Source organism: Sciurus vulgaris (assembly GCF_902686455.1).
Source record: "Sciurus vulgaris genome assembly, chromosome: 1".
In the NCBI taxonomy this organism is placed as follows: Eukaryota; Metazoa; Chordata; class Mammalia; order Rodentia; family Sciuridae; genus Sciurus; species Sciurus vulgaris.
In genome coordinates this window covers 110,137,157-110,164,578 of record NC_136461.1, presented here as the reverse complement: position 1 = coordinate 110,164,578, position 27,422 = coordinate 110,137,157, and the positions used below count along the sequence as shown (strand labels likewise).

The 27,422-nt window shown below is 39.0% G+C and overlaps 1 protein-coding gene across 3 annotated transcripts in view; it reads right to left on the bottom strand.

Annotated features, from left to right (window-relative positions):
* LOC306641268 (uncharacterized protein) overlaps nucleotides 1–26,893 on the bottom strand; it is a 65,570-nt gene extending 38,677 nt beyond the window's left edge. For all 3 annotated transcript variants that reach the window (XM_079106285.1, XM_079106284.1, XM_079106288.1), the window contains exon 1: nucleotides 26,697–26,893. The gene's annotated coding sequence lies outside the window, so the exon portion shown is untranslated. The remainder of the gene's footprint in view (nucleotides 1–26,696) is intronic.
* Nucleotides 26,894–27,422: the final 529 nt, after the last annotated feature.

The window sequence follows — 27,422 nt, the reverse complement described above, 5'->3', positions numbered from 1 at the left end:
CTCTCCAGTAATTACCCCCTACTTCTACCCCCTGAAGACTAGATTATCTATCACTCTTCTTATCTGAGAAGTATTAGCCTCTGTTGGAAGGGGGAAGAGGGAAAAATTCAGAACTAATTGGTTTAATGCCTCCCATCTTCAAGAAAACAAGTTCACATATCATCCAGTTATAGCTACAGTGAAGGAACTAGACTGGTGGGCAAATGAGAGAGAAAAAAATGGCAGGACCACAAACAGAGAAATGGTTCTATAAGCTTCTGGATGGTAAAACAAACAACATAAAAGTCAAATTGTTATGATTTGGATATGAGGTGTTCTCCAAAAGCTAATCTCCTGTTAATGCAGGAACATTCAGAGGTAAAATGATTAAATTGTGAAAGCAGGAGCCTAATTAGTCCATCCTAGTTTGAATTGATCCGCTGGGTGGTAACTGTAGGCAGGTGAGGCATGGCTAGAGAAGGTGGGTCACTGGAGCATACCATAGAAAGGTTGCTCTTCCTGTGGCTCCTTCCTCTTCCTCCCCCCCTCCCTCTCTTTTCCTCTCTCTCTGCTTTCTTGCTGCCAAAAGGGGAGAAGCTTTCCTTTGCTGCTCCCTTCCCACCACCCCCACCAAGTGCTGCTTCATCTTGGGCTCAAACAGACTGGTTGTCTATGGAGAGTCCTCTGAAACAGTTTGCCCCAGATAAACTTTTGCTCCCGAAAGTTTTTCTTGTTCTGTATTTTGGTCATGGTGATGCAAAAGCTGCCTAAAACAAAAATATGAAAAAATCTTATTCATTCATTCAACAAATATTGATGTGCACCTGCTAGGTGCTAGGCACTACTAGGGGCAGGGTTATAAGATTAGATAAGATGATCTTATTCTAAAGACTCTCAGGATTTAGAGATGGAGACATACACTCCTTAAAATTAAGATGAAATAAGTCCTAAAAGAGGTATATATGCAGCCATAGAAAAAGAAAAGACTGAATTTGGAGACATTTCTAAGATGAAGTCAAAGATTCTCATGACTATAAACGTACAGAAATTAAAGGGGGAAAAGAATTGGATTAGTCTGAGGTTACCACCTTTTTTAAGGTGGTATTATTTGACTAGGAAAGGGAATATAGGAAGAGATGTAGGCTTTCTGGGTGATTAAAAATGTGCCATGGAAGGTCAAGGTTGAGATGTCCATGGGCAATTGAAAATATGTCTGGAACTCAGGAGAGACATGAAAGTATTAGGGAAATCATATAGACAAATAGTTGTGGAAACCATGGAAAACCATAGGGAAAGTAAAGAAATTGTTGATTAGGAAATCAGTCAATAGTGTTGTGTTAGGAAGAATGGGAGTAGGGACAAAGGGACAGCTGAAGAACAGGAGCAAAAGATAGCAACTCTGCTTATATAAGAGTAAATTATGAAAACATAATTCCTGCACTTAAGAAGATGATAATGCAAAGCTTCCACCCATTCCTATTTCATAGAAATTGCTTTAACCTAAGTCACAAATGACTTTGAATTCTCAAATCCAGAAGCACCTTCCAGCCTACATCTTGCCTGACCCCTTTGTGGAGTCTGCACTACTGACTTGTCCACGCCTCTTCAGGTTCTCTCCCTGACCTGACTTTGGTGACACTATCTTTTTACTTCTTCTCTCTCTTACTTCTCACTTTTTTTTTTTTCAGCTGCTTCTTTTACCTTTTCATTAACTATCAGGGATCCCCAGAGTTCTATCCTAAGATTTTTCTTTTCATTCAAGGTGCACTTTCTAGGTATTTTGCAAAGTTTCAGTTGCTGCTTATGAAATACTAGTATTTCTAGCCCAGACATGCAGTCGGACACAATACCTGACATATAGAAAGTAAGCAACAGATGTCTGCTGAAACCATATGAGTTCTAGCTGGATTTTTTTCAGACCACAAACTCCACTGGTCATCATCATCCGGATGTCCAGGATTATGCCTGTGAGTCTTCAAATTCATCATAAATGAAAATAATCTGTGCCTGATCCTTCTTTCTTAACTTTTTCCTTCTTTTAGGAAGTGGCATCTGTTAGGAAGAATTTTCTTTGTTGGGTTTTAAAGCCTCTCAAGCCTGTGGAAGTGCATCTCTTAGGAGATGAACTGACTACAGAACTTTGCCCTTAAGCACTTCTACCCAGTAACAGAGCCCTATTGGGAGAAGTGACAAGTCTAGGACTTTTCTTGAGGATAAGGGGATAGCCTGGACATTTCTAAAAAGATAAGAGGTGGAATTGTTAGCATACCTAAACTTTGATATGCAAAGGCTTCCATAAGAAAGGAAGCAGCATGCTTTGTCATAGAGAGAGTGCAGTTGTATGTGTTTGCTAATGTTGGCCTGTGCCTGTGATTTGCAGAGCAGAACAGCATAGCTTTGAAAGTGTGATTGTTGGTGCTACAGTGGAACATTAAATTTGAAACAGCCAGCAGTTGAGCAGAAGGCAGTCTTAGTTGCTGGGTCACCAGCAATGCCACCTTCTAAGTAGATAAGGGGATCTCTGCATTAGGAGGAGGAGGGAGGATTGGTTCCTGAGATCGGGGTGGGGAGGTTTCTGAGACTAGAAAGGACTTAGGCTTCGTTGTGCAGGAATACTACTCACTTTCATTTCCCATGGTCTCATTACTTCCCCACGTTTTCCTTCCACAGAATTAGGCATTATTCTCATTTGGGGTCAGTTACATGCCAACTTTGATGCAAAAAGAAAAAAAAAAATATTTTTGTACCATTCATTATGAGCATATCTTTTTTTTTTTTTTTTTTTTATAAGTGACACATATTTTCTCCTTGTTTTCACTTGATTCAGAAATAAATGAATGGGTTCCATTTTGTCTTTCCCTCTTAAATTTCCCTTGAGCATATACCAAGGATGTATAAAATGTCAACTCAATTAGAAGTAAGTTATCTAGGATTATGAAAAGAAGGCCAGAGTAGTATTCTCTTCCTAAACTTACTGATGATATTGCTATTGCAGTAGTAGCAACAATCTCTTATTAAGATTTTTTTAAAACTTTCTTCTGAAAAACCTAAGTCAATTTCTTTAAATTCTGCACGGTCTATGAATTCATTCTTACAGAAAATTGTTACCAGAGCCAATGGGTTTGTAAAATCCACTTGTTGGAATTGTGTGTGTGTGTGTGTGTGTGTGTGTGTGTGTGTGTGTGTGTGTGTGAGGTAGGTGGGGAGGAGGTGTCAGGAGAGGGAGGGTTAGGAAGGGGTTTAAAGCTAGATATTCCTTTAATAAGTAAAACACAACTATAAACAGATACAATCAGCACTGGAGGGGAATCTTTTCCCAGTGCTGGAGGATGTTCTTGGCCTCCTTTTAGGCTTCCCAACCATCAAGACTTTTATTTTCCATAGCCTCCAATCTAAGCATTTTCCTTCCTTCCTTCCCTCCCTCCCTCCCTCCCTCCCTTCCTTCCTTCCTTCCTTCCTTCCTTTCTTCCTTCCTCCCTCCCTCCCTCCCTCCCTCCCTCCCTTCCTTCCTTCCTTCCTTCCTTCCTTCCTTCCTTCCTTCCTTCCTTCCTTCCTTCCTTCTTTCCTTCCTTTCTTTTTTCCCCTCCCTCCCTCCCCCTCTTTCTTTCTTTCTTTTTTTTTCTTTTCTTTCCCTCCCATCTTCCACACAAGATGAGGTAATAAAATGTGCCAGATGCGATAACCTCATACATCCAAAGTCCTTCTATGTTTCACTTTCACCTAGAATCTCTTTTTTCAGTCCCATCAATGAGTAAGTTAAAAGTAAAGAAACTCACACTTTGGCCTAAGGTAAAAGCCAAAAACCAATGGCTCTTAAGCTTCAGGACCTCTCACTTTCACAGACTTCTTTCAAGACCCTGCATCTAAGTAAGTCTATTCTTTTCTTCAGGAGGGTCCCCAAATTGAATAAGCTTCAGGCTTCATGAAACCTGAAGTCAACTCTGTACACATATTTCATTCTCAAGTACTTAGCTAACCTCTTTCTCAGTAAGACCCAACATCCATTTCACCTGACAATGAACTCCACAGTTGCTCAATTCAGACACATATTGGAGGAATGGAGCCACCACACAGTGAAGTTTCTAGCATAATTGCTACTTCAAATGTTGGGCCCTGTTATCTTGAGATGTGCTTTTATACCAACCAGATCCTTTGATTTGGTGCTGAGGGTCTTGACAACAAATTTTAAAATTTGTTTAAAATTTAAAATCCCTGCCATACTTTTATAACTATCAGGTTAGTGGTCACTCAGTTATGGTCTTTCAATGAAGATTAATTAAAAAGATAAAAATTTTAAGAAATAGTAGTTTGGGGTTCTAGCAAATACATGGTAGGAATTGCAAGCTTCGTGTTGGTCATTTTGGAAAGGGCTAGCAGCTGGTGAGACGACGATGGTGGGAGCGGGTGGATCTGAAGAAAATTAAACATCTATCCAGAGTTTACTATTTATATTTACTAAGTTCTGGTACAAGAGCGTTTTACCACCACATCGCATATAATCCTAGGGGACAATGATCCCCATTCCAAATTCCCAGAAGTTTGCCTGAAGATCCATGATTGAAATGAATAGAGGAAAAAGAGGACATAAGGCCAATCCCAGGGTATTGACCTGGGTCTGGGGAATATATTCAGATTCCAAGTCACTGAATACTCTAGCTTCCTACATGGCCAGCTTTCTAGGGCACTTGTAATTTCACAGAGGCGGGGTGAAAGGGTATACTATCCAACTTTCAGCCTATCTTTGCTTTAACATAGTGAGAGTTCACTAACAGCACTGGACCAGGCAGGAGAAGAACATCCCCTGACACAAGGAAGCAACTTGCAACTTCTGTCTCAGGCAAATATCCTACAAGAGGAATATAAACCTACTCTCCTTCATAGTTACACTGGGAAAATAGCAGTGGGAATCCACTGAAGAGTTGTATAGGCTTTAGCAAGTGAGCTCATCCTTTTGGGCTTAAATTTTCTTAGGCATAAATTGAAGAAGTTGGAAGAGACGATGGCTAACTAACGTCTATGATTTAGTCCTTGGCAAGTACACTGAGTTATTAACTGAAAAAGAATTAGCTTGCTTTTATGGTGGCTATAGGAGTCAGGAGAAAGTATAGGAAAATGGAATTCGAGAAAATTAACAGCAGTGTTGTCTAATAGAACTTTCTGCAAAGATGGAAATGTTCTCTATAAGTACTGTCCAAAGGGGTAGCTGCTAACTACTTGGGGCTATCAAGAACTTAAAATAAAGTTAGTGTGACTAAGAAACTGATTTTGAAATTTTATTTCATTTTAATTATTTCAAATTTAAATGGGTATATGTTAATAGTGGCTATCATATTGAATAGGGCAAATATCAACTTTACACAAGCCAAACATTAGGTATAGAGATCACATAAGGAAGTGGATTGAGAACTGTTTCAATTGAAGAATAAAGGAAAGCATGGGTTTAATTTAGGAAATTTACAAATAGAGCACAATTATTGTTTTAGACCTTCTAAAAAAGAAGGACAGACTGTCATTTTGAAAGGAAGGCAATAATAATGGTACTTTGTGATTATATATAACCTCATGCTCTCCAGGAGCCTTTCATGAGCATAATTTGATCCTCAAAACAGCTCTGTGATATAGAAGACAAGTAATATTTTCTCATTTTTGCAGATGAGGAAATTGAGGCCCAGATGTTTGTCCAAGTTTGCAGGCTTCAAACGGTAATGAAGAAGTATTTTGAACCAATCACTCCCAACTTCACTTTTCTAGTTCCTCTCTCAGACCTCCAATCCCTCCCCTTGCCTAGCTTCACCATGGAAATGGTAACAAATTATAAAATACTCCTAAATATAATAAGAATGTGAAAGGTGAGGAAAAGAAGGGGCTCAATAATCCATCAAACTAAATAATCAAACCCTGAAAAAAATCAAGAGTTAGCTGTATCTTAGCTGGGTGTGGTAGTGCATGCCTGTAATCACAGCAGAAGGCTGAGGCAGGAGGATTGCAAGTTCAAAGCCAGCCTTCACAAGTAATTAAAAAAATACTAAGGGTATATAGCTCAGTGGTAGAGTGCCCCTAAGTTCAATTCCCAATACTGGGGGGTGGGGAGAGTTGTATCTCTTAAAAGAAAAGAAAAGAGGGAAAAATTAAGTTCCCACTATGTGTTGGGTGTTGAGAAATTACTAGTCTGAGCTCACACATCAATGAAGCGGCACAATTTGGCACAGTCAGGATTCTGTTCTAGAGCTCCTGGCTGTTTCCACAAGTCACATCCACATTCAAAGGAAGTGAAAGATTTCCTCCCTTTTTTTCTCTTCCCACTGAGAATGCTGCAAAGAAGTGAAGCATGCAAACTCTGGAGTCATCCAAACTGAATTTGAACCTTAGATCTGATGTTGTTCAAAGGATTTTATATTTTTGAGTTCTAGTTTCCTCAGCTGCAAAACTGGGGAATCATTCTACTAATTTTACAGGGTTATGGGTGGATTCAACAAAATTAAGTTATGAAAATACAGCATAGTACTTGGCACAAGTGCAGAGTGAACAGTAGTTATTAATATTTTACATTTTTAATGTGCTGCAGACTGTTGGCAATTCTAAAACAGGAGTTCCAAAAATTACTTCAGATAAGGTAGCGTTTTTGCAAAAATCCACTGGGTAGATGATCTCTGGAGGACAAAGGACACTCAGTTGGATAATCAAAGTGAAGGTGAATGGACACCACAGGTTTTACATCATCATTGGCAGAATGAGCAACTGAGGCAGAAACGGTGAAGTGATACCTTTGCTTCAAAAGGCATAGGAGTTGTCATGCTTTCTGACCTTTCATCTGTAAGATGATGTCACCTTTGCCCTCTCTTGAATTCACATGTCCAATTCTTTATTGCCAACGTCTACCTGAATGTTACTCCTGTATGAAAAGCAACATTCCCTAAAGAGAGCCATTCTTTTTCATTCAATAATTACTTATGAAGTATCTCGCATGTGCTAAGCTTGGTTCTAATAATCAGGGTTCAGCAGTAAATAGGAGAGGTGGAGAGAAACAGTCACAAAGTGCACAGAAAAATAAGGCCATTGCAGAATATGATGCTATGAAGAACAAAAAGAAGAATGTTGTGATGAAGAGTGCTTGCAGGTGAAGGGCAGGACAATCGATGGGTTAGGAAAGTTCACTTAGACCTTAAGTTGAGAACTGAATGACAAGAAAGAGCAAGCCATGTGAAGATCTGAGGGCAGACTATTCTGGGCCAACAGTACAGAAAGTGCAAAAGCCCTGAGGTAGAAATAAACTTGGTGCATCTGAGGGAATGAAAAGGCCAGTGTGGCTAAGGCTGAAATAAAGTGTTAAGGGATGAGGTCAGAGAAAAGCAGGGGCCAGATCATGTAGGGCTTATGTTAGGCCATGAGAAGGAGTTTGGATTTTGTTTTAAATGCATTTGAAGGCCATTTGGATATTATTAAGCAGGGGAGCAATGAGATCTGGTTTGCCTTTTAAAAAGATTACTCCTAATCCTACTACCCAGCTTCCCAAACTCTGAAGTGTGAGTGCACAAGTGCACGCACACGCTTTCTCTTAAGAGCATCATCATTTTGCCAGTTACCTAGGCATGTGAGCTTCTCCCTTCCCCCATTCAATCTGTTGCCAAATCCCATCAAGTCTGCCTCAATAGTGTTTATGAAGCTCAACCTTTCCTTTGTATTTCCCCTGCTATCGCCCTAGTTCATGTCTTTGAGTAAAGGTTTGCTTCTGTCACTTTCCTGTTCCAGAACTTTGAAAAGACCTCCAGTCCCTAAGAAACCAAATCAAAATTTTCTAACCCTCCACCTTTTTATCAAGAACTGCTCTGTTCTCTTCTCTGTACGTTTACCTATATGCATCCTGTACTCTGGCCAAACTGATCTACTTGCTTTTCTTGTACATGACTTGCTTTTATTTATACTGTTTCCTGGGAGTGAATTGACACTCCCTCAATTACATCTGTTGAGATCCTTTGCCATTCAATCCCTGGAGTAGAATGATACCATCTCCATGACACTGTCTGTGCTCTTTCTGACTAGATGTGAACTCCCATAGGATTTTGCCTGAACCTTTTTAAAGCATTTATTATATTCTTCTTTGTATTACAGTTATCTGGGTATGTGTTTTACTCCACTACCAAATTATTAGCTCTTTGAGGATGAGGACTGAATACTATTCATTTTTTATGCCTGTTAACACCTACCAGAAAAACAAGTGCCTGCAAGAGGTACCTGATAAATGTGTTGAATGAATGAATGAACAAATGAATAAATAGACAAATAGATCCTAAAATTTATCTTTGGGCTGCATCACTCAATAAGATGATTTTTGGAAATTTATGAATAGTCATAAGAGGGAACAAGAAGGGTCTAGCCCTTTAATCTTCACAATGGCTTTTAAGGGCTCCTGGGAAACACAAATAAGCGTGGAAATAGTTTTCCATTGTTTTACATGGAATGGATGTCAGAAAAAAGTCACATGGGAGTTGCTGAGAATTATGCACTGTGTTAACAGTGCCCTAGGACATAGATTCCATGTCTGTGGCTCTCTGCTACCCACAGTCCTTCAATCTTCATGGTGGGTTTATGGGAAATAATGTAAAACCATTTCCCTTAGCAATTAATTTTGAGTTGAACAGTTCCTTTTCTGAAAAAAAAAAAAAGATAAAAGTTTCAGCTAATTTCCCAATTCTTCTCTGTACTATATTAGCATTCCAAAAAGACTAAATTAGTGTGTTGGGGTTTACCTCAATCAATTGCATTGGTGAGTTCATTTATTTTAAGTGACTTTGCTTTGGAAGAAAGGTACAGAAAGAACTTGCTCATGAAGCAGAGTCTTCTATTTTTTTCCTTCCTTCCTTCCTTCCTTCCTTCCTTCCTTCCTTCCTTCCTTCCTTCCTTCCTTCCTTCCTTCCTTCCTTCCTTCCTTCCTTCCTTCCTTCCTTCCTTCCTTCCTTCCTTCCTTCCTTCCTTCCTTCCTTCCTTCCTTCCTTCCTTCCTTCCTTCCTTCCTTCCTTCCTTCCTCTCTCTCTCTTCTTTTTTCTAGAAAATGGGTACAACATGCTTGGGAAGCAACAAAGCAACCTTTCCTTACTATCTCTTGCTTCATGCATTGACCTCGACTCTTTATGAATGACAGTAATCCCATGGCATTGTTGTTATTTAAATTACATGGAGTTAGTACATTGTTTAGTTGCAAACCATCTGTTATTAATTATATCTGAGAGTCATGAAGAACCAATGAATAAGGGTGCCTTGTTTTTATTCCTTTTTAATGGCTTAAAAGATTCCTCCTAGAAGATGAACGAATCCATCCAAACTAGTCCCTTTCGTGAGGGACTTCCTGGGTGTGAGTTTGCTCACTATGGGACTGGTGCTCCTCTTGAATCCTCATGAAAACCACACCTTTCTTATCAACCAACAAGCTGGATGTCAGCATGGTCTGAATAGCCAGGTGGTTCTGAATCATTTATGTTAATTTTCTTTTCTGTTAATTTATTCTGCAGTATGGAGTCCTGAAGAAAGTGAATAGAGGCAAGTCTTTCTAACTCTGGTTTCTAGAGTGTGTGGTAGAGAGCATATGGGATTTTATTATCAAGAGTTTAGGTAGCCAGCTTTCTACCAGCTTAATATCTGTTTTCTCTGGGTCTTAGCCCTTGGCCTTGGAGAGCCAACTACTATTCCATTGCCCAGAGAGTCCAGAAAATAATCTTCTTTTTCAAACACTGTTTTTATATGTAAGTGAGGTCAATAGAAAGATAAGGGTGTGAGCGGCTCAGAGGTCCACCGCTTGCCTAGCATGTGTGAGGCACTGGGTTCAATTCTCAGCACCAGTATAAGTAAATAAAATAAAGGTCCTTCAACAACTTTTCTTTCTTTCTTTCTTTCTTTCTTTCTTTCTTTCTTTCTTTCTTTCTTTCTTTCTTTCTTTCTTTCTTTCTTTCTTTCTTTCTTTCTTTCTTTCTTTCTTTCTTTCTTTCTTTCTTTCTTTCTTTCTTTCTTTCTTTTTCTTCTTTTAAAGAAGAAAGATAAGGGTATGAGCCCTATCGTTAGGAGTGAGTTGTCAACTCTCTTGCCTGTGGTTCTCTGAAGGAAGGGGGATGAAGGTGCATTTCTATTATGACATTTGGTTCCTTGGGGTCAGAAGTATTCTCCTGTAGTTCAAGAATATGAGGAAAAAATACTATCTCTGCATTTCAGCAAGGTGGGATGTGAAAACTTGGATGCAAATCCTGGCTCTACTTTTAACAGAGGAGCCTGGGCAAGTTACTGCACCTATCTATGGTTCAGTTTGCCTAACTTTAAGACAGGAACAAAAATGTGTGAAGGTTTTGCACGGGTTATAATGGGATGACAGATGAAAAGCATCTGTTATAGAAAAGATATAGAAATACAGAGAACGACAGAAGAATCTGGTGGACTGGTAACTGAACAACCAAAAGATTTATCATGACCTCCCAAAGGGCTCTGTCTTTGGACCTATCCTGCTCAATTTATATAGCAATAATTTGGTTAAAGCTACAGAAAGCATTTTTTAAAATCTCATTTGACAGAGTATGAAAATAAGAAAACTCATTGGCTATGTGTCTTATCACAGTGCCAAAACTCCAGTTGTTGACAGAAAAGAAAAAAAAGAAAAAGAAAAAAAAAATCTCATTTGAGGATGCTATAAAATTGGGAGAAATGATTCTCAAATGCAAATGCAAAAAATAAACCAAAAAACCCTCAAAATGTCAATTGTTAAAAAATGAATTTCAAAATTGATAAAAACAAAAATAACTTAAATCCAACATATAAATACAAAAGTCCAGGATGCCTACATAGCAGCATGTGTTAAAAAAGGAGAGAAGAAGCAGAGTGTATAGGGAGAGTGAGCAGGAGGAGGCGTCTAGATTTCTGGTGCTGAAAAATCAAATACTCCCAGGCTACACCAAGAGATGTGTGGTACCTACAGCAAGGGAGGTGAGAGTTCTGTATTCCCTGGGAGACAAGTGATCAATTTTAAAAGCCTCTCTTTAAAAGGAATACAGACAAACTGAAGTGCAATGGCCAGAGAGAAAATTTTTTATACAGAATTCTATAAGGAATTCAGTGTTCCACATGGAGAAAAGAAGTTTTAAGGGGACCCCCACACTTATTTTCAAATATGGGAAGGACCACATCTGTTAAAATGTGTAAAATTGACTACATGTCTCTACAGACAAAGCCAGGACCAGTGAATGGATGAAAGCAAAGCTCAGGAAAGTTGCACCAAGCTGCCTCAGTGACTCACTGAGCTGTCCTCACTGATCCCTTCCACAGACTCTGTGTAGCTCCTTGAGGGGAGTGTTAACATCAGGAATACAGAAAGCAGACCATTCCAGGGGAGTTCAAATTTTCCTTCTACCCCTCAAAAATCATGGCTGTCACTGATCTTTGGGAGACAGAACCAAAGGTAAATGCTTTTAGTGAAATACAATGTTTTATTTATTTATTTATTTATTTTAAAAAAATCTCTGAGTTCTGGGCAAGTACTGTTTTGAGTCAGTAGCACAGAACCACAGAAAAGGCACTGAATTTGAAGACAGACAAATTTGGGTTAAACCCAAGCTCTGATTCCTGCTATTTGACTTTATTAAAATTACTTGACTTCTCTGAGCCTCACTTTCTTCATCTACCCATATTAATACTTAGTTTAAAGGTTTTTGGCAGGATTAAATGAGATACAATGTCTCATTGATTCTAAGATGCATATGTTATCACATTTTAATAGCTCTGAAATGAAGCTATTAAACATTCTAATATTGATGGTACATATAGCATACATACAATGTAATTGGGAGTGTTTATTTTTTTCAAATAGTGACAGATTAAAGTGGGACTTACAAAAATCAATAGCAATTTATATTCAAAGAAATATACTAATGTATATTAAACAATTAGCATAATAAATGGCACACAATGTGTGTTCAATACAGTGCTGTTTCCCTTCTTCTTTTCTATAAGTTTTTCACAACCTCTTGAGAAATAGGGAGGTCCTCCAGAATTTATAACTGGAACTTGCTGACAGATTCCCAATATGGCAAATTAGTGAGAATGTTTACACTCACCTGACCTCATGGAGGATTATTTCTATTCCACACTCACACATATACACACACTTATGTATATATTCAATATGCATATTATTTCTCACCCCATTTTTCCCATGGTCATGTGAACATTCTGTAACCTTCCAACTCTACTTGCTCAGTATACTTTGGTTCAAATTGAAGTTCATTTATTGAGCACAAGGCTAAATGTGTTTGCCTGCTTTATATGAGGAGAGAGGAAATTCCTGCCATTGCCAACACTCTACTCCCATTTTTTCAAACCAATCACCTGCCACAGTATGTCTATGTCAAGTTTAATACCCTTCAGATTTGACTTCTTTCCTCTACTGGTGCTCAATTCAAGGTGCTTTATTTGGCCACAAGAAACATATAATGAATTCAGTGCTGCAAGGATATATCAGTAAGGGAAATTTTTTCTTGACCTGGCTGGCCCCGAACATAATCATCAGAGGTTTTTTTTTTTTTTTTTTTTTATTCCTAGGTAGTCAGATACCATGGTTATAAGTGCAGATTTTTCCTCATGTAAGAACATATCTAATCTTTTATAAAATGTTATCAAGCATGTTGCCTTGCTGTTATTTCATGTTAGTGAAGTTGGCCAGGTTAATTACATATTACACAAAATCCACTTCTTTATAGCTGCCTTACGTTTTTTAACTATTTAATGGTATATACCATCTAATCTTGCAGCAATATTAGAAATTCATTTGCTAGTGCGCTCGCTCTCTCTCTCTCCCTCTCTCCAGACCCACTTCTAGACAGTGATTGCTGCTTGGTATCCCCAGCAGAGGGTGTGCAGGGAGTATGATCAGTTAGCCAGTTACTCAGTCAATGTTCATTTGACCCCCTATATGCCTGTCATTATGCTAGGTTCTGGGACTAACTAGAAAGATAAAAGCTATGCCTTTAAGGCATTTATCTTCAAGAACAGAGATATGGAACAGAAGTCACACTGAGCACTGGTTCTCTCAAATGACAACACTTCACTGATTTGGCTGTGGTCTCCATCCCCTCTTTCAATGTACAGATATAAGGGCTGGGGATGTAGTTCAGTTGGTAGAGTGCTTGCCTCACATGCCTCACATGCACAAGGCCCTAGGTTCAATCCCCAGCAATACAGAATCACACAAAAATTGTACAGATGCAAGACCCACAGCATGCTGAGCTGCAGTTGCTAGTTGGCTAACTTTGGGATGCCCATACTCTGCTGAGTTGTCTGCTCACAAAGATTCAGTGTGTTTTTTCCTAGACCTATTTATGCTAGTTCTTCTAATTATTGTAATTACATGATTTAATTAAACTTCTTTAGAGAAATATAGGTACAAAAAATAAATTGTTTCTATAAGATCTAAGTTGAATGTACGAGACAGACACTAAAAGTGAGTCACTAAAATAAAACAATAACAATAAAATTGTGCTGTCAAGTTAGGCACAGGACAGCCAATTGTCAAAGATCATTTAATTTGGAAAAATTAAATTGCCTCACAACTGTCTTTAAAATCTTGGTCCACTTTAAAGAAACCAAGACCAAAAAAAAAAAAAAAAAAAAATATATATATATATATATAGAGAGAGAGAGAGAGAGAGACAGAGAGAGAGACAGAGAGAGAGAGACAGAGAGAGAGAGAGAGAGAGACAGAGAGAGAGAAAGTCTCAGAGATGCAGCTTCTACAAGAAATAGAATGCAGAGTGCTAATTGGAGGTCCTAAACTCCAAAGATGAGGCCTTGGCCCTATCTACATCAAAAACTTGAGAGATGTTTTAAGTTAAAGGCTTAAGGAATGATTCCATCATTTTGTATGATTCCTGCTTTAACTCACTTGTTCAACTAAATCACTAACTATGAACTGAATTGGGTATAAGGGGGTTTCTACTGTTGGTAACATAAAATGTTAAGAGCCACAAAACAATGTACTGAGGCAGACAAGATGGTCTCTTACTGAGGAAGAGAGTGCTTGGGACAGCCTCCTTTGGAGGAGGCGAGTCCTGTACTCCTTGCCAAAGGGAAGAGAAGTTCCCAGGGAAATAAGGAAAGGCTAATCACTTCTCAGGAAAGGACCCAGTGGAGTCACATAACTCAGTTTTCTAAACTTCGTAAATCAACCCAGAGACAAGAGAACACAGGTTTGACTCTTTTCTCTGCCCTGTGTTCTGAAGTTATCCGTGTCTCACTATCCACATTTGAAAGGTGAGAAAAATAGCAGTACCCACTTCAGTGGGCTATTGTGAAGACTAGATGAGATGACTTTAAAATAATCATGTATTAATAAAGATGTAAGCAAAAACTATTTTAAGACTTTCTGGGAATAAGGGAATAGGAATGCTGAAAATGATTCTAGAGATGAAGGAAGTGTTTCATTTATCTCTAAAGTCCCCCACCAAGAACATAAAAGTATGAGATTGAAGAGAGGAGAAGGTGGACATAGCCCCCCAGATGCTGGGAGCTATATCAGACTGGCACACAGAGTAGAAAGCAGGCACTCTTAACTAGCACTCAGCATCTCACATAACAACTCACCAGACTCTTCCAACTATCTCTAACAAGCCATTCCCTCCATTTTTTTTTTTTTTTTTTCTATGTGGGAATTTGGTGTCATGAAAGCTAAGCACATCACTCAGGTTTGTGCAGATGGTAAACTAGAACTCAGGTCACTTGACTGCAGATTCTCTGTGCGTTCCAAGAGCCCAGACCACCTTTCTCTAGAGCTGTTCAGTTCACAAACCCTGTGCTGTGCTGTCTTGTGTGTATTCATTTGTCAAAACTTTTGGTAGGAAAGGATGCTGCAACTAATGGCTAAAATGAGGGTTGGAGATTATCGAGGATTTCAATTATCCTGCCTATCTCCAACCTCCATTACCAAGGATAATCAGAAGCTAGCTCTAACAATTTTCTGCAACTTTCATTAATTTTAAATAAATTTATACAATGTCATTTTTCCCCCTTTACCCAAATTAAAATGTCCTTGTCTTTTCAGTTGCTTGTTATAGGCAAATCCCTTGCATGTCTTTGAGACTGTCTGTTGTTTTTCTCTGGATCCTTTGTATTTCTGCTTTGTTTTCTTTGAAATGAAAGGACCCAATGCCGAATTTTGATTTTAAGGTGAAGTCATAACATCAATGTATATCATTAAAATGTTTTATTGTAATTACAGAAATATTCAATGCCAAATTATGTGCACTATATTATTTTCTGCATTATTCTTTATTCCATTCTCAAAGTTAATACAGCCTATTATATCTCATTCATTCTTCTGACTGCTGCTGCACAGCGAGCAGATGTCTCCATTGAGCAATCCACAATGAATCCGAGATCTTTTTCTTGGGCACTTACAAGTAGAGTAATTCAGAGCCCATCAGTGAGCATGAGCTGTTTCAATTGTTCCTTCCAGTGTACATTAGCTTGCACTTGTCTACATAAAATTTCAAAGAATCATAGATATTAAAGATGGAAAAGACCAGTTAGTTTATCAAGCCTTCCCGCTCTGCCAGCAAAAGCAAGCAAAGGAAGTAATTCTATCAGCACATACTATTTTAATGATGTTTATTAATAATAATTACAATGACCATTTATAGTATGTAATCTCTTTCATCCTGAAATCAGTTAAGAGAATTTTTAAAAGCAGCATTTCTCTTTCAAAAGGAAACCAGAAACGTATATCAATGTTACCATACCCAAAGTCAATCCAAAGAAGCCACACATTGAATTCCATTGACTGCAATAAACAACTCTGAGCGCCAACCACTTGTAAGGCAGGAACCCTGTTGGGTGTTGTGGCAGATGCATAGGTGAACAGAATGTAAATACCTGCCCCTTTGCGTATCACCTACTAAGTGATTTCTGGTAGTGAACACATGTAACTATTGTAGTCATTCTAAGAGTTCATAACATGGACACTCTGGGGCTAGAGTTCTTCTGGTTCTAGAAATTGAGAAAGACTTCATGAGGAAAGTGACAATAAATAGAGCCAGGCCTCAAAGGATGAGCTTCAAGTCCACAGATAAGAGTTTGGGGGAAGGATTCTTGAATAAGGCCCAACCAAAATAAAGCAAGAGATCTTCACTGGATTTCTACTTTACAGTATGCATTTTCTTATTACATGTGAATAAAGACCTCTTTAAACAATTTTAGGATGTGGAGACTCAATTTAAGTAACCACCTGAAACAACAACCAGAATACCTGAACTACCAGTTGTGACATACTTATGGAAATTAGACAGAATGTCTTAAATGAGGACTCTAAAAATTTCTTCAGAAAACCTTGTATTGTATGGAAGAAAAGTTGAGAAGTCCAAGCTACAGACTAAATTCTATAATCAAGGAGTAGATGAATACATGATCTACCTGTTAGTACCTTAGTACTTACCTAGTACCACATGAGAACTGATACTAGTGCATCATTTAGTCACTCCAGGGATTTGTGGGTCCTTGTTGGAACACTGCACAATTTTAGAACACAGAGTTGGGGACAGAAGCATAGAACAGGAGATTTCATTTTCTGACTCCTTCAATAGTTATCTATGTAAGTATAGACCAGGAAAAGGCCAATACATTCTTATAATGAATAAGAGCAGATGCTTCTCTACTTTCACTCAGAGAACCTAATTTTTGAAAACACTGTCAACATATCAGTTACATACTGTATTAGTTTCTTATAAAGTTGGCTAGTTAATGCCATTTTAATAACACCACTGATGTGAAGAAAAAGGAAACAACAGAAGATTTCTGGGTCTTCCATATTTGTCCCTCAAGGACCACAGCAAATGTCATCTCCTACATGAAGCCTTCCCCAGTTCTACCACCATTTCCTTCATTGTCAAATTAATTGTTCTCTGCAACTTATTGACTACTGTGTTCTTTGATCATTGCTATGTACTTTATAATTAGTTGTGTGATCATCTCCCTCCAACAAGATGAAAGTACCTTAATGGTAGGGATTCATGCTCCATTCATCTTGCATTCCCCACAATGCCAAGCTCATTTTTTGTTGCCTGACACACAATAAATATTCACCATATGTTTATTAAATCACTTCTTCAGGTCTTGGAAATCTTATTTTGACATATTTAAATTATTAAGTTTTTTTAAAATCTGTAACCTTTCCAAAATCTGCCCTAGTCTGTTTAATTGTGTCACTGGGATTCAGATGCAAGCTCCTTATAGGTGTGCATTTAACACAATCCTTCATTTAATCAGTATGAACCTCTGGTAGTGAACTGAATAAGCCCTTAACAAGACTTGAACTTTGACCGAGTCACTTATAACTTTTCAAAACCTTTGGAGTCAGATGAACCTAGTTTTACACAGACTTACACTTAAGCTATAATTGTCTTTACTAGTTTTATGACCTTGGTTGTATGAACTTGGACAAGTTACACTCTCTAGATTTCAGTGTCTTCAACTATGAAATGAAGATATTAGCAGCACATATCTCAGTTTAAATGAGACAATGTATGAAAGACTTTAGTTCTGTCCTTGGCATGTAGCAAATAATTACTGTGGTGTTCTCATTCATAAAATAGAAATAATAATACAAGGTCTTTAGGATTGTTTGTAAGGAATAAATGAAATAATAAGTGAAAATTTACTTAACACATCATTCCATAAAAGTTCCCTTCTTTCCTATGTGCTAAAATAATTGCTACAATTGAATGAGGACCTATTATATACCAGGTAATATATTAGTCACTTTAAATATATGATCTAATTTAATTCTTACAACAGGTCTTGAAATAATAATTTTTATCCTTATTTTACAGTTGAGTAAATTGAGTTGAAGAGGGAATAACCAGTTCAAGTTCACATAAGTAGTTCAGATTGTTTCAGAAACTACAGAGAAGGATTAAGACTAGATGAGGGAAGTTAAGGGGGAAAAAAAAACACACAATACACACACACACAGAGAAGAAATACCCTGAGGAGTTTAGTATTTCTATTTGTTTTCATCCTTGTCTCCAATTCTAGAATTATGCTTGCTTTGTAAACTGGCCTCTAGAATCCATGTCAATATGTGTTCACTCTCACCATTCACCTATTCTAGCTTTTTAACAAATGCACAAAATAATGAAATGATATCATTCCTATAAGAGTTAACTGTAATATACTTCCCTCTCCCAGTCTGTCTCAGTTATGAATTTGCTATGTGTTTCCATGGTCATTTTATCTGTTACACTAATTATCACCTATTAAACATTTTAATTTTTAATAACCTGGCTATCCTTAATTTCCTAGACTTCCATAATGTACTTACATTAGATAAGTCAAATATATTTGTTGCCACTACATGGGAGGAAAATGGCCCTTCCATAGTTCCTTCTAAAAAGCAGTCCTGTTTTACATCAAGCAACAACACCCCTGCCCTACCTACCTACCTTTGCCACAGCATCATGTACTAGAGGTGAGTTTCAAAGCTTTGGACAACTCCAACCACAGGTGGGCTAAGGGTATAAAGCATTACAGTGATAAGATGAGTTGCGTTAATTGGATTCTTTCTTGGGAATCTGCATTAGGGAATTCTGGAAGAACGAAGCAATTATCAGCAAAACAAAAACAACTGGAAGAATATAAAGAAACCATGAGGAAGAAGCCATGAAGGGAGCAGAATAGAGAAGGCAGAGTTCTGGACTTAGGGGTCCCAGCAAGTTAAAAAAGCAATGAATGGGTATAAGCAAAAAGCTCTGAGATCGAGAGACATTACCCAGAATAAAGCTAGAAGACTAAACCAGCTGGTAGCCAAAGGAGACTGAGAAAGCAAACAGTGAGAGAATGAGACTGATATGAGATGGGAGGCTCTCCTCAGAGCTGGCTCAGTACCGGAAAGGTTTCCAGTTCTGATTTCCAGTTCTGTCTGTGAGCATCCTCATAATGAATGCCCCTTTTCTTGAGGAAACTTGATTGAGTCAGTTCTTTGCAACTGGAAGCCCTTTTCTAGAGAGTTCAGCACTTAAAACGTTTTTTAGAAAATTGAAGTGTATTGTTCCCTTCTGTATTTCTGATGGTCACAACTGCAGATTCCTGGAAGCCAGGCGTTCACCTTACTGCTCTCTGATTGCCCAGACTTCCTCAAAGATCTCTTTATTTTCCACTTCTGAGAGAGAAGAAACTTCCCTTTAGCTACTACCCAAATATCAATAAAGGGTCCTAACAGGGTAAGACAAGCAAATGTAACCAAATTATTTATCATCAGTGATTCTTCAACATAAGAAAATAAATTATTAGTGAGGAATAACAAGGCCCAAGAACGGGAAGCATGAAAAACAAGCTTTAGGGGAGAAAAACTGAGAGCAAGAAAAGGGTCTTGGAGGCATATGAAATACTTCATTATGAATGTGCAATTTATTCTGTGCAATGAGAAAAAAGAATGAATACCTTATGGAAATTTCCTTTTTAAAATGTGAGATTATAATGCCTAAATTCAGAGGGTTATTTTGTCATTCTTTTTGTACTTAGATTAATTAATAAGCTATATTTTGATGTGGATTGTTTTTTTCATCCTACAGCACTTATTGATTGCCTGCTTTGTTCCACCCTTTCCTAAGCATTAGGGGTACAAAAAGGAAAGAATTCTCACAATCTGGAGTGGAAGGCAGACGAATCTAGCACAGGGTGCTAAGGGTCACATAAATACATGCCCAGCTTGGGTGGTAGAGCATGGTGGGGTGATGACGATGGAATGATTTGGGTCAGAAAGCTTTCCGAAGACATGCCCAGGATAAGTCTTAAAGGCAGCAGGAGCTGGCGTGGAAAAGATGAGGCAGAAGGATACCAGGGAGAGGGACGGCCTGGGCGCTGGCAAAGGCACTGAAGTCCGACATCGTTTAGATCACAGTTGCTTTAGACACCCTGATGTGTCATGGACCTCTATCCTGTAAGCCACCCAACAGGCATCCGTAGAGCACCAGTGCCCTTGACCCTCACTCTAAGTGTCTCTTGTCCACACATCTCAGCAAAATCTCTCTCCTCAAACACAGACCGACTACACAAGCCCAAGAATAGTAAAAAACCAACACATCTAGTATCAGACAAGAGAAAACCATCTCCAGGTTCACAAATGTTTCTTCTGAGCTAAATGATGGCTTGGTCATTTCAAATGCTATTAATGGCAGTTTTGAGTTTGTGTATTTATTTTTCAGGAAAAAGAGCGATTATGGTTTTTGTGGAATTACTAAAGCTTTTCAATGCTTTAGACCAAAGGCATTTTAAATCTTTAAGTGACTAAAAAATACTTTTGATAACTACTTAAACCATTAAAAATTAGATCTGCAACAATAATAATAAGTATGGAGACTATGCTTTTCCTTTATAGTAGTTAGCATTCATTAATAATACGTATTTTACATATTTCTAGAGTATATTTGTATGTTTTAAAAAGCTTGCTGATATACTCATTCCTGCTTTTCTATCTCTAAAATCAATAATACACTTCTCTTATGTATTTGCCTTTTAAGATTGTTGTGAAATTAAACAAGATATCCAGTGTTAGGAATTTTAAGCAACCCAGAATAAAAGGATCAATACAAGTCAAAGATAATTATGTATTTGTATATATGTGAATTATTCATTGTCTTCAAAATCTCCTTTCCCAATTAAAAAGTAATTATATCTTATATACTTTTTCTTTTTCAGATGAGGGGAAAAAAAACCATAAGACCAATTAAAAGAATCTTTGGTTTACTAACTGTCAAAGCAGCCTTGAAATGGTCTCCCTTGCTACAAGCAAAATGATATTACTAAAAGATGACAGAAAAATTTACATTGGGGTTCTAAAAATTGCATTAAGAGCTATCATGTAAAATTTTAAAATTATATCTTTTCAAAGGCTTAACCAATTTTAAATGACTAGTGCTTGGAATGACTCAGAGGGTGACATGATTAATGAAAACATCATTCGTTCTCTATCTTCTCTATCTCACCCTCAATCACATTTCAGAAGCAGTTTATTACTCACATCCTAAAGGTATATATAATATGCACACACACAATATATATATAACATATCAGCAAGACTTCAATAATATCCTTTGGGAGTTGCATATCATAAAGATTGTCAATAGTCCTGTCATCCCCAAAAGCATAGTGTTAAACACATTGCATGTATCATCAGCACTACAGTTGCTTAAACTGGTCCTTTGCGTCCTCAAAACAACATGTGAGCATAATTCAAAAAGAAACAGCACGGTTCCTATGAAAAGGCATGTAAGACCGGTAAAGCTAGGAGATGGACCCAGTGCCCGTCCATTTTAAATTCATACTTATTATACAGGAAGACATGCATTCAAAACAGCCTATTCTTTTGAAAATGGTTCTTTAGTCTTGCACATGTGCCTGCATGCTGACTGGCAAATTCTTTTAAAACCCATAAATTAAAAGCCCACTTTTTCCTATCGTGCTTTCCACCTCAAAATGCCAATATAGTTTGTATGGTGGATGGACAGGAATGAATCCTAGATACCCACAAAACCCATAGTTCTTGATTTGGGCTTCTCGACAAAAAGACTAGATTCATGGAGTATTCTCTTCACAGAATCAGAAACTCTGAATAGCTGAGCTGGAAGGAAATTGTAAAGATGATTTAATCCAATTCTCTCATTCCAAAAGAGATCTAGAGAACTAGAATGGGGATTTTGGCAAAACCAAAATCAGAAGCTGCTCCAATGTACCCCGCAGAAAACATGTCATTATTAAATCAGATTTGGGGATCCTTTAAAAAAAATCAATACTCTCTAAGTCCTAGTCTTAAAAAAAATAAAAATAAAAAAGGTGGTGGCGAGGCATACTATGGCAATTATTTTAATTCCATGTCAACACAGTACCTTTAATCTGAATAGCACAGTGATTGCCTCAATTCTCTGCTTCTCCTCTCTTGAAGAGAAGACCTAGCAGAGAGATTTACTCACCAACCACATGTGGCACCGTATTTTCTTGAGTTCTTGGGCCAATCATATAACCTTATTCCAATAACAGAAGGATAACAATATTACTTAATTCACAGATCTCTTATAAGAGAAGACTAGATATTTTAGAGTGCATTAAAATGTCAGGGCTTACAAGGAATGGAGAAATTTTCTATTTTACATCTCATATTTATGCCTCTTATGGGGGGTGGGGGGACAAAATTTCCACCAATAAGCTGTATGCAAACACAGTATTTGGGACTGAGTTTGGGGAATGTCCCTTACATTGTGTTAGTTTGTCTTTAGTGGGACTAGAGGCTCCAGTAGTTTTACTTCCACACAGTTACATACACATTGAACCTTGTAAAATATCACAACAGTCTTCATTTTTATTTCCCCAGAGTTAAGGATGACCTGTTAAACCTTTCCTCCAACCAGGTCCTTGTTTTATTCACTTCTCAACTGCCCACCCTTTTTGGATTACTCTTCCAGTGCCAACACAGATTCCCCCTGCCAGAGGCAGCTCCCCAGTGAGTAACATGTTTGGGAGGGAGAGTTAAATCGGAAGTGATCAAAGACTTGCAAATAGACTGCATCCTACCCTAAGAAGAACTGGGCACAAGTGCCAAATGCAGACCAATGTGGGCAGGGCACATCGCTGCGTAACAAAGCTGGGTGCGTAGAAATGACTCTCACTTTGCTCATGACATGACTTAACCATACAATGTGTGTGGGGTGGTTCTCAAAGTATAGGCACCAAACCTATGATTTATGTGTGGGTGGGCATGTCTATCTTCTTTTTAAACTATTAAATTAATCCTTTTAAAAAAAAAAGACGGATTGACAACACTGAAGACAACATTTCCTTGAGTACCAGAGAAAGACACAATGTAGAAAACGGTGATACAGGCACTAACATAAATCTGCCTTCTTGCAAAAATGACTGGCATTTCAACCATATCTTCTCTCCAAGGAAGACAGCAACTAGGAGTGGGGGTAAGGGAGGTGGCTCTACCTTTGATATCACCAAACTGGGAAGATTTTAATAAACCAGTCAAAATGGAATCTGTTTATGAGATTTTTTTTTTTAATTCCTTTTTTTTTATATATAGGTATGTTGGGAGAAGTGGGAAAAGCCATTTCACTACACTTATTGTCTTTGAAATTCTAAGATGACAGTGATAATGGTGTAGTTTCCTGCAGCTAAGTGTTTAGTATCAGACCAGGAACTATGGAATAAGTAAAGCAAGAGGAAAGCCTCACTAACCACAGTCCCCTCCAATGCCTATTAGGATTTAACAGCGCGCAGAGGCTATCGCTAACGTGAATTACCCAGATAATGACTGTTATATAGGCCAGCTCACAACAAGTGTGAAGTTATTTAATAGTACAAGTGTAAAGGGTTAGCAGATGTTATTTGTGTCTCTGCTATGTTGTGTGCTGGGTGGCAGGGGACGGGGGTGGGGTGGAGAAGGACAGAGAAAGAATTTCCTTAAGTCTTTGTAATTGCAATTGCTGGGCTCCATGATTAGGAATGCCACCAGTGGAATCAGGATTGGCTGGGGCAAGGGAATCTCAGGCACAAAAAGAAAAGGACAGTTAGTTTATGTCTAGTTATAGAATTTAGGTCAATAACGTAAACAACTCTATGTATTATAATATCTGTATGCATACTGTTTAATATATATTATCAATGTTGTAATTACTAGCAGGGTGTGGTGGTACACACCTGCAATTCCAGCTATTCTGGAGGCCGATGCAAGAGGACCGTAAGTTTGAGGCCAGTCTCAGCAATTAGCAAGACCCTCTCAAAAATAGAAAATAAAAAATAGAAAGAACTGGGAATGTAGCTCAGTGGTAAAGTGCCCCTGGCTACAATCTACAGTACCACAAAAATAAATAAATAAAATAAAATAAAATAAAAAAGAGCTGGGGATGCAGCTCAGTGGTAGAGCACTTGCCTAGCATGTGAGAGGCCCTGGGTTTGATTCCCAGCACTAAAAATAAAAAAAAAAAAGTTTAATTACTGTGTATTATGTGTTTAATGTTGATCATACCGACAGTTTTATGAGCTCCCGATGGATAGGAGATCATCTGTAGTGCTCTTTTCTGTATCCACGGTGCCCAATAAGGTGCCTGACACATAATAAGGCTCCCCAAATATTAGTTAAGTAAACAAATGAATACATGAATTTGAGCGAATTCATGTTGTAACCCATGTTTGTCATGTTTGTGCCATGTAATAACATGAGCAGGGCAGAGAGCATGGCTAGAACCTAGCATAATAAGCAGAACTGGAAAAGGTGCCTAACCTGGATGGTCCAAGGGCTGGAGTATGTGAGATGGAGTGTGGAGGAGAGGTAAGGGTGGCTGGCATGACCACCACAGAGCATTCTGAACCCCAGGTGCGGTCTAGATGACACCACAGCTTCATTGAGCCTCCTCAGATCATTATTTATCTTTCCTGGGTCTTAAAATACTCATCTAAAACATGAGGAACCCAGGCATGGTGGTACACACATATAATTCCAGCTGCTCAGAAGTCTGAAGCGAAAGTATCACAAGTTTGAGCAAATCCTGGGCATATTAGTAAGACCCCAATCTCAAAATAAAAAATAAAAAGGGCTGGGGATATAGCTCAGTGGTAAAGCCCCCTGGGTTCAATCCAATCCCCAGTATTGCAATAAAATAAAGAAATAAATAAAAAATAAAACATGATGCTTTTCCCTTGGGGTTCTGAAATTCTAACATTTTAGAAAGGTATTTGAACCCCCAAGAGCTTGCCAGAGACAACCATGGCAATATCTTCTGCCTAAATAGTAGAAACAGTTTAAGTTTTAAGATATAAAGTATAGCTCTATTCCAATAAAATATTAAATGGGGAGGGGATTTCTTGCCAGATTGAGGCCAATTAAATGTCTTTCAGACGTCATCCTTTCCCATGCCTAGAACTCAGGTTTCCAGGCCTCTTATGGGAAGAACAAAAATATTCTCAACCAGGCCTGGCCTTTTGCTTCCATCTCTAGCTATCATAGGGAGTCAGTCTGATAAGCATTTGCTCTTAGAGTGGAAGGAGTCACAGCCTCCCAGACTTTTACAGATTTTTTTGGACAAGTAGCAGAGTCATAGAAAACCTAGAATTAGGTAAGAAAGCAAAATTCCCCCAGAGATTTCAGAGAGAGCTACAACTGAGAGCCTTAAACAATCACTGTGTAAGACAAGAAGAAAGAAAATCTACAATTCAAAAAATTTATATATATATATATATGCATGAATATTTTTCTTCCAAACAAACATTTTAGAGATGAATATTAGGTACCGATTTCAGCTTTCTACTTCCACCTCTCAAGACGTCACTTTAAAAAGCAAAAGGTTTTATCCACAAAACCACCAATGAGCAAACAGCCTTCACATTCCTACCCTCATACACACACAGTAAGGTATTTACTCTCTGATAAATGGCAATTGTAAATAAATCTCATTTAATCTCTAAAAGCCACAATAAAAATCTTTAACCTCGAAGGTAGAGTTTACAGATGTGTATGCATGCCCTGCCAGTGCCAGAAAATACAAGGTCTTGAATAAACTACTATAACAGGAGGCACATTTTCTTTCTCAAGCATCTTACATTGACCTTTTAAAAAAAAAAAATGTAGGAGGGAGGAGGAAAGGGGAAAACCCAACCCCTCCCACCCCATTCTCTGTACAAATCGGCCAATAAATCTAACGAAAAGACACAAGAGAAAAGGACAGAAGCCAACAGGTGGAAAAAGGCTTTTTGTTTCTTTAGAAATGCTCAGACACTTGATCTGTGCTCCCGGGTCTATTTGTCTCAGGGTGTCTTTAATGATGGTTTTATTATCATTATGGTGATGATCAAGATCATGATAACACTTCTACTTTGTGATTCCACAGCATCTCTAGCTTGATTTCTCCTCGCGTTTTAGACATAGTGATCGGTTCTATTTCCTAAATCCCAGGGAGACGTGCAGCATCCCCAATCAGCTTTCTCTTATTTTTTACAGGTGGGGAAACTGAGGCATGGGGCACCTTACAACTGCTTTACAGTGTCTATGACCAGAGAAATCCCTGAGGCTGGAAAAGTTTCTGGATTGTCTCGTGGTAGAGTTCTCCTGCTCTCCCTTCTTGCCTGCCATGCCACTCTTCCTAGGAGAGTCTGGGCTGGGGCGCTAAGGACTGGGGTAACTCCCCTTCACAACCAGGCGCGCCAAGGCGGTGTGTGGGAAGTCCACACACACACACAGACCCACAGGCATACTTGCACACACAAAGCTCAATGCAATCTCTGCAGTCACTCAGCAGAGCCCCGCCAGCCCTTGCTCAGCCTGAGAATGTACAGCTTGGAGCTTGCAAGGCCTCCTTGGGCTCCGGTGTGGGGCTTCTCTGAAGGAGGGCTCTGCCCTTCTCTCCCTCTCTTTCAGGCTTCTCTCCCTCTCTCTCTTTTTTTCCCTCCCACCCTCCACCCTCCTCCCACCCCTCTCCTTCCACCCCTTCTCCCCCACCAACCCAGAGGCGCAGATCGTGTTACTGGGGTTCCCTGGAAAGAGGGGCCATCCCCAGCCCTGAGTGCCTTGGAAAGACTTCCAGGGGCAATGCAAGAGCTCCAATCGCAGGACCCCTGTGCTCCTCCTGAGCAGCGCAGGAATGAGACCCCCACTTCCAGGCACAGGCGAACCAGCCTGCCACAGAAGAAGGAATTGTTAGGGCTCTTACCTTTTTTATGAGGAGAAATTCTGGAGAATCATTTCAGAAACTGAGGGGGGAAAGTGAATGAAGACAAAAAAGACCCTTTTCCTGCAATCCCTGGCCTCCTGGTATCAAGACACCAGGACAACATCAAAGCAACTTAGGGGGAACACTTTAGGGGCCTATTGTCTGCTCTGGTCTGATCTGTTTTTCTTCTGACTCCCCCTCTTGCTGCGGTGACACTTGGTACGGCCCAGGCATTCATGCCAAGTAGCTTTCACACATGGAAGCTTGTCTCAAGCAATTGCTGACAAGCCACAAACAAGACATTCTCCCTCCCTTCTCCGCACCCCCCCACTCCTCCCCCCTCCACCTTTTCCTCCTCCCCTCTTGTCTCCCCTCCTCCTTTCTTCTGAATGCAAACTAAAACTCTCCAGTGACAGGCAAGGCTTGCAGGCTTGGCCTAGCTGCACAGGCAGACACACACACACACACACACACACACACACACACTCTCTCTCTCTCTCTCTCTCTCTCTCCTCTCTCTCTCTCTCTCTCTCTCTCTCTCTCTCTCTCTCTCACACACACACACACACACACACACACACACACACGCAAGCAGCTCAGCTAGTTGCTGCTGCACTGGTGGAGTTAAGAGACAGGAAAAGCCCAGGCTGAGTTGGGGGCAGGGAGAGAAAGAGAGGGAGAGCAAGAGCTGAGAGCTGCCTCCTGTGTCCTAGTAAAATGGCAGAA